Below are 12,134 nucleotides of genomic sequence, written 5' to 3'. Positions count from 1 at the left end.
TTCCAAGTGAGTTAGCTACCCAGGTCTCACTGAAATTCAGTGAGAGTTGGGTGCACAACTCCCTTAGGTTCGTTTGAAAATCCCAATCTTAAATAAATGGCCTGATTTTCCGAGTCATTGAAGACCAACAACTGATCCAGACTGGCAATGCCTGTGTTTCCTTAATGTGACTTGTACTTAACGGTGAAGAGACCATTCTTCCCTTCAGTTTTCCTGCTGTATATTTGAGTGTGTCAAGGGAACAGAGGTATTCTATCATGCGGACTACGTGGCTCTGGGAAGAAGGATAAAGGAGTTTGAGGCGCAAGTGGTGTTCTCGTCCATCCTCCCTGTGGAAGGAAAAGGCCTGGGTAGGGACCGTCGAATCGTGGAAGTCAACGAATGGCTACGCAGGTGGTGTCGGAGAGAAGGCTTTGGATTCTTTGACCATGGGATGGTGTTCCATGAAGGAGGAGTGCTGGGCAGAGACGGGCTCCATCTTACGAAGAGAGGGAAGAGCATCTTTGCGAGCAGGCTGGCTAACCTAGGGCTTTAAACTAGGTTCACCGGGGGAAGGAGACCAAAGCCCTGAGGTAAGTGGGAAAGCGGGATACGGGGAGGAAGCACAGGCAGGAACGTCTGTGAGGGGAGGGCTCCTGCCTCATACTGAGAATGAGGGGCGATCAGCAGGTTATCTCAAGTGCTTATATACGAATGCACAAAGCCTTGGAAACAAGCAGGGAGAACTGGAGGTCCTGGTGATGTCAAGGAATTATGACGTGATTGGAATAACAGAGACTTGGTGGGATAACTCACATGACTGGAGTACTGTCATGGATGGATATAAGCTGTTCAGGAAGGACAGGCAGGGCAGAAAAGGTGGGGGAGTAGCACTGTATGTAAGGGAGCAGTATGACTGCTCAGAGCTCCGGTACGAAACTGCAGAAAAACCTGAGTGTCTCTGGATTAAGTTTAGAAGTGTGAGCAACAAGAGTGATGTAGTGGTGGGAGTCTGCTATAGACCACCAGACCAGGGGGATGAGGTGGATGAGGCTTTCTTCCGGCAACTCGCAGAAGCTACTAGATCGCACGCCCTGGTTCTCATGGGTGACTTTAATCTTCCTGATATCTGCTGGGAGAGCAATACAGCGGTGCATAGACAATCCAGGAAGTTTTTGGAAAGCGTAGGGGACAATTTCCTGGTGCAAGTGCTAGAGGAGCCAACTAGGGGGGGAGCTTTTCTTGACCTGCTGCTCACAAACCTGGAAGAATTAGTGGGGGAAGCAAAAGTGGATGGGAATCTGGGAGGCAGTGACCATGACTTGGTTGAGTTCAGGATCCTGACACAGGGAAGAAAGGTAAGCAGCAGGATACGGACCCTGGACTTCAGGAAAGCAGACTTCGACTCCCTCAGGGAACGGATGGGTAGGATCCCCTGGGGGACTAACATAAAGGGGAAAGGAGTCCAGGAGAGCTGGCTGTATTTCATGGAATCCCTGTTGAGGTTACAGGGACAAACCATCCCGATGAGTCGAAAGAATAGTAAATATGGCAGGCGACCAGCTTGGCTTAACGGTGAAATCCTAGCGGATCTTAAACATAAAAAAGAAGCTTACAAGAAGTGGAAGGTTGGACATATGACCAAGGAAGAGTATAAAAATATTGCTCGTGCATGTAGGAATGAAATCAGGAGGGCCAAATCGCACCTGCAGCTGCAGCTAGCAAGAGATGTCAAGAGTAACAAGAAGGGTTTCTTCACGTATGTTGGCAACAAGAAGAAAGCCAAGGAAAGTGTGGGCCCCTTACTGAATGAGGAAGGCAACCTAGTGACAGAGGAAGTGGAAAAAGCTAATGTACTCAATGCTTTTTTTGCCTGTCTTCACTAACAAGGTCAGCTCCCAGACTGCTGCGCTGGGCATCACAACATGGGGAGTAGATGGCCAGCCCTCTGTGGAGAAGGGACTATTTAGAAAAGCTGGACGTGCACAAGTCCATGGGGCCGGACGAGTTGCATCCGAGAGTGCTAAAGGAATTGGCGGATGTGATTGCAGAGCCATTGGCCATTATCTTTGAAAACTCGTGGCGAACGGGGGAAGTCCCAGATGACTGGAAAAAGGCTAATGTAGTGCCAATCTTTAAAAAAGGGAAGAAGGAGGAGCCTGGGAACTACAGGCCAGTTAGCCTCACCTCAGTCCCCGGAAAAATCATGGAGCAGGTCCTCAAAGAATCAATCCTGAAGCACTTACATGAGAGAAAAGTGATCAGGAACAGGCAGCATGGATTCACCAAGGGAAGGTCATGCCTGACTAATCTAATCGCCTACTATGATGAGATTACTGGTTCTGTGGATGAAGGGAAAGCAGTGGATGTATTGTTTCTTGACTTTAGCAAAGCTTTTGACACGGTCTCCCACAGTATTCTTGTCAGCAAGTTAAAGAACTATGGGCTGGATGAATGCACTATAAGGTGGGTAGAAAGTTGGCTAGATTGTCAGGCTCAACGGGTAGTGATCAATGGCTCCATGTCTAGTTGGCAGCCGGTGTCAAGTGGAGTGCCCCAGGGGTCGGTCCTGGGGCCGGTTTTGTTTAATATCTTCATAAATGATCTGGAGGATGGTGTGGATTGCACTCTCAGCAAATTTGCGGATGATACTAAACTAGGAGGAGTGGTAGATACGCTGGAGGGCAGGGATAGGATACAGAGGGACCTAGACAAATTGGAGGATTGGGCCAAAAGAAATCTGATGAGGTTCAATAAGGATAAGTGCAGGGTCCTGCACTTAGGATGGAAGAACCCAATGCACAGCTACAGACTAGGGACCGAATGGCTAGGCAGCAGTTCTGCGGAAAAGGACCTAGGGGTTACAGTGGACGAGAAGCTGGATATGAGTCAGCAGTGTGTCCTTGTTGCCAAGAAGGCCAATGGCATTTTGGGATGTATAAGTAGGGGCATAGCGAGCAGATCGAGGGAAGTGATCGTTCCCCTCTATTCGACATTGGTGAGGCCTCATCTGGAGTACTGTGTCCAGTTTTGGGCCCCACACTACAAGAAGGATGTGGATAAATTGGAGAGAGTCCAGCGAAGGGCAACAAAAATGATTAGGGGTCTGGAACACATGACTTATGAGGAGAGGCTGAGGGAACTGGGATTGTTTAGTCTGCAGAAGAGAAGAATGAGGGGGGATTTGATAGCTGCTTTCAACTACCTGAGAGGTGGTTCCAGAGAGGATGGTTCTAGACTATTCTCAGTGGTAGAAGAGGACAGGACAAGGAGTAATGGTCTCAAGGTGCAGTGGGGGCGGTTTAGGTTGGATATTAGGAAAAACTTTTTCACTAGGAGGGTGGTGAAACACTGGAATGTGTTACCTAGGGAGGTGGTGGAATCTCCTTCCTTAGAAGTTTTTAAGGTCAGGCTTGACAAAGCCCTGGCTGGGATGATTTAATTGGGGATTGGTCCTGCTTTGAGCAGGGGGTTGGACTAGATGACCTCCTGAGGTCCCTTCCAACCCTGATATTCTATGATTCTATGATAGCTAATAGGAAGGCAATGGAGACATTGTCTCTTTCACCCTGCCCCGCTCCAATTGCTGATTTCTTGATTCAGAAGAGCAATAAAGGGGTCTCTTGTCCTCTCTTCATATCCCTACATGACAGCTCCATTTCAAAGTTCAACCAAGGGTGCTCCATTCCTTTTAAATCTCTTCCATCCACCGAGCGAAGTAGCCACCTCTTGACGAACCTCCTTGAAAGAGAGGGGAAACTCTATGTCTGCCTCATAGAACTGGTCACATTTTTCTGTGTGGAAAGTGTTTTCTACCAAAAATATCGGTTCATCTCGAGTATTTTTTTTTTTTTCTATGGGATTCCTGAACCAATTGTTCAGATTGCTTCAGGACTTCCCAAGGTAAACCTGACATTTTCCAACAAAAAATTTCAAATGTTTCTTTTCCCCAGAATTTTTTAGTTTTCAGAAATTTTGGTTTTCTGACCAGCTCTGCTGCCTAGCTAGGGAAGCTTTATAGATATTTAGTGAGCAAGCATCTATGGAGCTGGGTTTCTGCTAGTTAGGGGCCTTTAGCTGGATTACTGATCAGGGCAGTAGATAATACTACAGCGCTGTGAAGATAGCAGTTTAAAACACCCTATTAAAATGGAAAAAAAGGCCAGAGCATTTCATGAATGTGAAACTAGCCCACTTCATCATGCAGTGACTCAAGAATGCTCAACAGAGAGAAAGATATGGCATACTAACTCTGAAGTAATACTGAGCCTGTGTATAGCTGTAAATGATATCAGAGTGATCATATGCTCATCTTAGATCTCTGAAAGACCAATTCAAAACGAGGTGAGTTAATATTGGAAGGGAAGCTGACATTAGAATGCTCTGGACTTTATGGAGTTAGGCCAGATTCAAAAGTTTATTTAAATTTTAGTTAATCTAATGAACTCCCCCTGTGATATGTACAGAAATCTCTTGATTTCCCTCTTATTTTTTCCAACATTAATAAATCAAATATTTTTATATGATGCATTGTAGGGAAGTTTTACTCCAGGGTCTAGTCATTACCTTTCTGGCAATAAACTTTGTAAGAACAGAAGGTAGTTTTAGAGGTGTAAAGTTCTTTCAGTCTTCTAACAAGGTAATGAGAGAAGTGTTTTTTAAGTTTTGATTAATTAACAGCTGACCTGCCAGGGATGAGACAAAAAATAATAATAATTCAGGAACCTCAGTAAGATGCATGCTACACAACCTGCTCCGGTAGGTATGGGTTAAAAGATGGACATAACTCCCAGTTTGAATATCAAATCTAGTTGAGGCCCTAAATCCTCTCTATGCCACCAAGGGGAGCTTAAGTTTCTTCCATTGCCAGACACATCCTTATGGCAATAAAAATGTCAACTTCCTTAAAAATAAACTGACATCTGAAAATCTTGAATCCAAAATGAGTGAGTCAGTGGAAATCTTTGGTGGTGGTATCACGGGGACTGGCCCACTGAGAGGTGACAGGCTCTGTTAAAGAGAATAAGCCAACCAAGATCCACCTGTGCATGGCCAGTTGGATAAGCAGCTGATCAGTAATTAGTTAAGGAGCATCTGGGCCTAATAAAAGGTGAGGGAGAAGTTCAGAACAGAGAGGTGGCTGTGGGTGAGAGAGCTTCTCAGAGAAGTTGGGTAGGAAGCTACTCCTAGAGTTGTCTCCCTGGCAAGCAGAGGCTCCCAGGCAGAGGAACAGGCCCAGAACACAAAGAGAGAGATCCAAGGAGAGAGACTACAAAGGTCTCCAGGCAGGTAGGCCTGAGAGAGACCCTGCATCAGCAGAGAAGAGACTGCAGAGCTCCAAGCAGTAGAGAAGCCTGGGGACTTACTGCAGAAGAAGATGGCTTGTTTGTATACCATGTCTGATGGCTGATTAAACTAAACCCTTCAAGAGGCATTGTCATTGTATAGAAGCCTCATTGAACTTATGGAATGCCCACTAGGAGACACTGAGGCCGAGATGTAACTGTGGTTCTACACCGGGCTGCCAGGGGACGCTCCAGGGCAAGTGCCTTCTATTACAGGTGGCAAGTTTCCATTTTTTTCTTTATCAGTAAAACTAGGCTTGAATTGTTTTACATGGCTACAGAAAAATACTATTCAACAAGTGAAGCATGAATCTGAATAATGTGTTACTGGGAATGCTGCTGTGCTGTGAATGTTTTAGTATAAACATTGGTAACCACCTGAATGGAGATTGTGTGTGGGGGGGGTGTGGGTGTGTGTGTGTGTGTTATTGCGTGGGGGGACAGCGGAAACGTGTTACTGTTACGATGATTCAGAGTCTCCCACTTCAACTCAATCTTTCAATGCTTGTATTACAGCAATGAGTATGAAACTTTTACAACATATTCTGTGAAAGTATTTTTTAAGATGAGATCCGCCAGCATTTACTAAATGTAAAGCAAGAGAGAAGTATAACTAAGGCACTTCCACCATTGTGGTTTTTTTTTCTGTGTGATTCTAAATTCCCTGATATGTTAAATATCTTGATGTTTATCTTTAAAACTTAACTTGTCAAAAATAGGCTTTACAGTAATAAGCCCTTGCTCTTATCTCACACTTTTCATCCATAGATCTCCAAATGCTTTACAAAACAAGTCTTTATCATTCTCCCCTTTTTACAGGTGAGGTGCAGAGACTTGCCCATGGTCATATAGCAGGCTAATGGGAGAGTGAGGAATAGAACCCTGATTTCCTGAGACCCTGTCCAGTGCAGTATCCACGAGGTCACACTTGACTGAAAGGTTTAAACTTACAAGATAAAATATAGGTCTGCCTCCATACTGCTCAGAAAGTAGTATACACAAGGATGGATGGGTGGGTGGGTGGATGTACAACTTGCCCAGCAAGTAGAAATATCAGATTCTTAAATTTTGTCTAGATCATCTTTTTATGATTTAAATATCCATTCCTAGCCATACTTCTCTTCTCTTCCACCTGTGTCTGGATACACAGATGGTCAACTGGAGCTTCTGGGTGTTCCACGCCTTTGAAAATCAGGCCACTTTTATCTAGGTAACTAAATATGGTCGTAGGTGCCCACTTTTAAAAATCTTGGCTGCTGTGTTTGGTCTAGGAGGAAGGATACCTAGGTTTTACAGCCAATCCATGGAACAACATGGGAGTTAGGTTTTGAAGGAAGGTTTCTGAATCCTTCTGAGCAAGAAAAGCTTTTGCAATTGCAGCTACCATTTACTGATGTAGATATAGTGTGCAAATGTAACACTGACAGACCCCGGTCATCGGTGGGCAGGATCGAACCTGGGATCTCTGGAGCTTAGTTCATGAGCTAAAAGCCATATGATCCTTAGCTAAAGCTGTAGAGCAGACTCATTAATCTCTAAGTGGTCTGGGTGCCACTAGATGGGACAGAACACCAACCCAGGAGGCATGTGGGTACATACTTCCCCTAGCTGAGGAAGCATGTCCCGAGCTTCAGAGACTTCCCAGTTGAAATCCCGGACGAGCCCCGACTTGTAACACCGACAGACCCTGGTTGTCAGCAGGCAGGATTGATCCTTGGACCTTTGGAGCTTAGTGTATGAGCTTCTACTGCATGAGCCAAAAGCCATATGGCCCTTAGCTAAGGCTGTAGAGCAGACTCATTAATCTCTAAGTGGTCTCAGTGCCACCAGATGGGACAGAACACCACACCCAGGAGGTATGTGGGTTACACGAGGCTGGCTATATATTATGTGTATAAAAGCCAACTGGAAATGGCTTTAATTATGGAGGGAACTAAAACATCTCAGAGAGGTCCAGGAGAGAGAGCGACAGATATGGGATAGCACAAAGTGCTATGGCTGTAAAGCAGTTGTGGCAAAACAGAGCATGAGAGCTACATAGTCATAGAAGAGAAATGAATGCAGCGCTAACTGTTCTTTTTGTGCTAAAATTATAGCAAGTAGAGTGCTGGTCAGAAAGGAAATCAGATTTCATACATCTTTGCAGCGTTCACGTGCATGTGCAAACACTGCACTCCACAACCTCCAGCCTACTGTATGTAAAACGTGCTCTGAAGGCTACTTTCACAAGCTGCTCCTGTGGGCTCACTCCCATCACAGGCTCTTTGTTTACAGTCTTAGACCAAATCCACTGTCTGGAGCAAAGCTGATCTTGTGTGTATTTTTATAGAGGTACATTAAAGAACTACTTTCTCTCTTATATTCATATGCACACAGGGTTGTAATCCTGAGACACCTGCTCCATATTAATGCCTAAAAACAAATTAAAGTTATTTCTGGCTAATCACATGACCTAGCAACCAGCTTTTACTTTAGGACAGCAAGAGAACTAGCCAGGTCGTAAATTTCATAGTAAGGATCCACATTTGTGCATTTACTCACACTACTCTAGTTCCATTGGCTTTATTGGGACTTATAGCTTGAATAAGGCAAGCAGGGTTTGGGCCACTGTTCTTTCTTGGAACACCCAAGTGAAATATCTGATTCCCTTGTTCCTCAGCTCTAGGAGAAGTAAATGATTGACTGCTTGGTAGTTTCTGGTTATTTAAACTAAAGTTTTCAGGTAGAAGTGGTGCAGAATGTTGATTAAATTATCCAGGAATCAAAGGAAATCAATACAAAACTTAATGACCCCCCCACACACACTCTGTAGCTCAGTATTAGTCATATTTCATGAGAGCATTGATCCTACTTATCCGGTAAACAAACTATTTTATTTTCATATTGTGAACTTAATGGCAGCTCTTTTATAGTACTGCCAAGTGTCTCCTGGAGTTCTAGAGGGGAAAAAAGAAACATGGAAAAGCTTCTAAAATAATAATCCCTCAATTAAAGATGAATATATAAGCAGCAATTCAATATACCTTGGAAAGACTGTTGGCAAAAGGGTCTTGAAACGAGCCACATATTACCTTGTGTGTGTAGTTCTATGTTGAATAAGCACAATCATAATAAAAATAAGTACTATTCATTTACTATTTTGTTGAATAAGTATTATTAATTATTCTACCTGGAGGTCCAGCTGAGACTGGGCAGCAAGTCAGCAGCAGAACCAGGACCAAAGCTCAGATTTCCTGACTCCCAATCCTCATGCCCTATCCACAAGTCACAAAAGAAGCGCTCTTTCTTAAACAGCCCTAGGCCCTTTTTTTAAAAAAAAATGTACAATGTAAAAAGCCCAATACTGCAAGCATCCATCACACCTGCCATGTAACTCATGATTTTACTGATGATCAGTTATAAACCCTCATATTCAGCCACAAGACTCAAAGAAAGTTCCATGTACACCCCATGTAGGGTATTTATATGGCCCTCATCCATGTACTGCTTGACAATCTGTTAATCTATTGACCCTCACAAAAGCCTATCAAGTAGGAAACATCATTGTTCTTATTTTACAGATGGAGAATAGAGGCACAGAAAGATTATCTCACTTGCCCAGGCTCGCCCAGAGGATCTGTGATGGAGCAGGGACTGAGCTCAGGTCTCACCAGTTCCAGTCTGAAATATCCTTGCTCTCCTCCCCAAATACCCAAGATAAAGGATGGGCTTTGTAAAACGTCCAGAACGTAACAAAACTGGACTCAGGAGAACTAGGTGGGAGTTCCAGATTCAAGGGGCATTGGAGTCACTGTTCGCAGCTCACTCCTATGGAAACTGAGGGAAAGAAGCACCGTTAAATTAGGTAAAATTCAGAAATGTATCTGCCTTTTGTTTTTCAGGTCTAAGTGCTGCATTTAATAATGTCACCTATCACCGTAATATCATAGCACCGAGGAATTGCACAATTAACAAGGCTGAGTGGCACAGTTATTTGCTGTATGATCGACAAAATAGGGGCCCCGACACTATACTCTTAAATTACTTTTTTAAAAAAATTCTCAATCTAAGTCCTGTACGTAGCCTATGCCCAAACCCTTACAAAGGAATCAAGGTGGTTCTTACTTTAAAGCTCTGTCAGGCTGTGTAACACAGTATCTTTTGAAGTGTAATACTGTTTAATGTGCACGTCTGCCTTTTAACATCCTTTGGGCTCCGTGGTCTCTCTCACAAAAGCATTCTTCAAAAAAATCAGCCTTGAAATATATCTGTCAAAGTAGCTTGTCTCTTCCTTTCTAAGGGACAGGCAACAGAACTAGAGGACTTGTCTGGGGAGGCTGACTCCTGGAGCACAGATGTCTGATGGAGGAAGCATTTGTGCTGTCCAGTGTAGCTTCTGGATTAGGCTGGATCCCTGTTGGGCTAGGAGAGAGGAAGCATGTCTACACAGCAACCCACCTGCCCCTGCCCACCAGCAAGACTCAGAGCCCAGCTCTTCAGACTTGCACTGAGGCCTTAAAAAGAGCCATGCAGACATTTGGGCACTGAAACTCACCCCGTCCCCGAGCTTCAGAACCCGAGCTCCAGCATGAGCCTGGACGTCTACATGGCATGAGCCCTGTGAGCCCAAGTCTGTAGACCTAGGCTCTCTGAGACTAGCTGCCATGGGTTATTTTGCCACGTAGACCTACCTAAAGGGGCCGTAAATCATGGGCCAGGTTTTTCTAACCAAGTTATTTTCTTTGATTTCTTAGCAAATCTTATGCGGACAGTTAGATCCTGAAATGCAGGAATCTGAGAACATCTGAAGCATTGGAAACAAAATAACTGGAATCTGCAAAATGAGGTTTGTTTTTTTACAACAAACCCTCTGTGATGTGTGTCTGCTGTGCTGATCCCAGGCCTTTGACAAAGCTCAAGTGATCACATGGCACAAGTGATTAAAACTATACATGTGTCATAGATTGAGACTACTATTTTCAGGAGTCTAAGTAATTATTAAAGAGCCATTTTGAATCCAGTTTGGCATAAGAAAGAACAGATACCTCTAAATCCTTAAGTGACATTGAAACTAATTCTGGCCCAAGACCCTCTATACCCCTCCACCATATAGGGCCTCAGTAAGAATTCCCTTTATGATGCCCCACCTAGGGGTTGGATTGGAGGTGGGATGGGATTGTGCTGGTACTGCTCAGTGCCGATTCTGGACTGCCCATGGTAGCTGTGGGGAGGCTCCTGTAAGTTAGATCAGCTCCACATCCTCTCTCACTCACACTGGGGGCTTAAAACCATCTTTGCCATCCATCCTCCTGGCTGTGCCTTCTACATGGTGCTTCTCTGGATTTTTAATAAAATGAGCACCATCAAAGCCTTTACGAGGTCTCTCTTCATGTCTCCCTGTGGATCTCAAAGCAGTTTATCAATATGAATGAATGAAGTGCCATTACCCTTGTGAAGTACTCACATCCCTGCTTTAGTAAAGCCAGAACTAAGAAACTGCTAGTCTAGGTGACTTGCCCAAGGTCAAGGAAGTCTGCTGTGGAACTGAGAATTGAACCTGAAACTCATGTATCTGAATGTAATGTTTTAACCCCTGCACCATACTTTTATGTCACGAGCAACCCTAGACAAAGTTCAGCAAAACATTAGCATTGGTCTTTGCAGCATGTGTCCTATTATGCTTAGGGGTGGAGTTAGAGACACAGGCCTGTAACCCCCAGGGACGGCTGGTGGCACTACCAATGTTGAGATGCTCTAAACTTTACTTAATTTGTAAATTCTCTCGGGCTACTTTATCTTTGTGTTTTGTGTGTACAGCACCTCACACTATGGGGTCCGGGTCCATGACTTAGTCTCTAAACACTCCCATAATACAAACAATAAACTTCATACTTGTTCTGGCCCATTTGGTGCCCCCTGTCCGTACTAGCAGAAAGGGCATTGCAAATAGCTTGCTCTGGGAAATAAATCTGATGCCCAGAGTTTGAGCAGTGTGCTAAATATAACAAGGCGGAAAAAGATAAGACAAGATGCAGGGAGATGCATTCTGAGCTGCATTGGAAGTAGAGAGCTGAGAATTACCTGCAGTGACTCAGAGGGCTACTTTTTTACTGTTCTGTTTTTAAATTGATTCTTTCTTTCTTTCTCTTTTTTTAAATTAAAAGATCTGCCCAATGTACAGCAGCTCTTTCCTGTTCAGATCAATTCTCTTTTCCAAGCCTAAATGTGGGAATAATGCATTTGTAAATAAATGAAGAGTGGGATAATTTAATAATCCTGCCTCTGCTGTTTACTTGGTTTCTCTGATAAAAGGCAAACCACTTTTCAGGACTAAGTGCACTAACTTCTCTGCGCTGTGGCAGTGGGATCTTAATATATCTTGGGATCTGAGATGAATGAACCAAATCAAATTCCTGCTTTAAGTACAAAATTTGATTCAACCTCAAGTAGGAAGCCAAGCCTGGCAACTCTAGCATAATGACAAACCTGCACTTATACTGCATCTCCCAGCCAGAAAGGCCCAAAAGCATGTTGCAAACTCCAGGCCTGCTCTACCTCCCACTGAAGTAAATGGAAATCTTCTCATTTTCTTCTCTGCAGAGAGGCTAGATGGTGGAGTGCCAGAATCCTGCCCAGGACAAACCCAGGTTAGAAATTTCTTCCTTGATTCTGCTCAACTGATCACATAAGCTGCCGTGGTCGTCAAGTGGTATTGCAATGCTCAGAATTGTGCATGACCGTCCCATTACAATCTCTGCGTCTATTTAAGTGGGTAACCATTCCCTGTACAGCTACCTTCCCTCTATAGGGCTGCTCTTTAGCAGCAATGAT

At 44.1% G+C, this 12,134-nt stretch overlaps 1 protein-coding gene across 1 annotated transcript in view; it reads left to right on the top strand.

Annotated features, from left to right (window-relative positions):
• The window catches only part of LOC141993632 (uncharacterized), a 649,213-nt gene that overhangs the window by 201,462 nt on the left and 435,617 nt on the right, over positions 1-12,134 (top strand). Inside the window, exons 3-5 of the mRNA XM_074963181.1 lie at positions 8,885-9,168; positions 10,058-10,149; positions 11,904-11,950. The gene's annotated coding sequence lies outside the window, so the exon portion shown is untranslated. The remainder of the gene's footprint in view (positions 1-8,884; positions 9,169-10,057; positions 10,150-11,903; positions 11,951-12,134) is intronic.

The sequence above is a fragment of the Natator depressus genome, chromosome 9 (assembly GCF_965152275.1).
Source record: "Natator depressus isolate rNatDep1 chromosome 9, rNatDep2.hap1, whole genome shotgun sequence".
Lineage (NCBI taxonomy): Eukaryota > Metazoa > Chordata > Testudines > Cheloniidae > Natator > Natator depressus.
The sequence above is the reverse complement of the archived record's forward strand: the minus strand, read 5'-3'. Positions and strand labels throughout refer to the sequence as shown.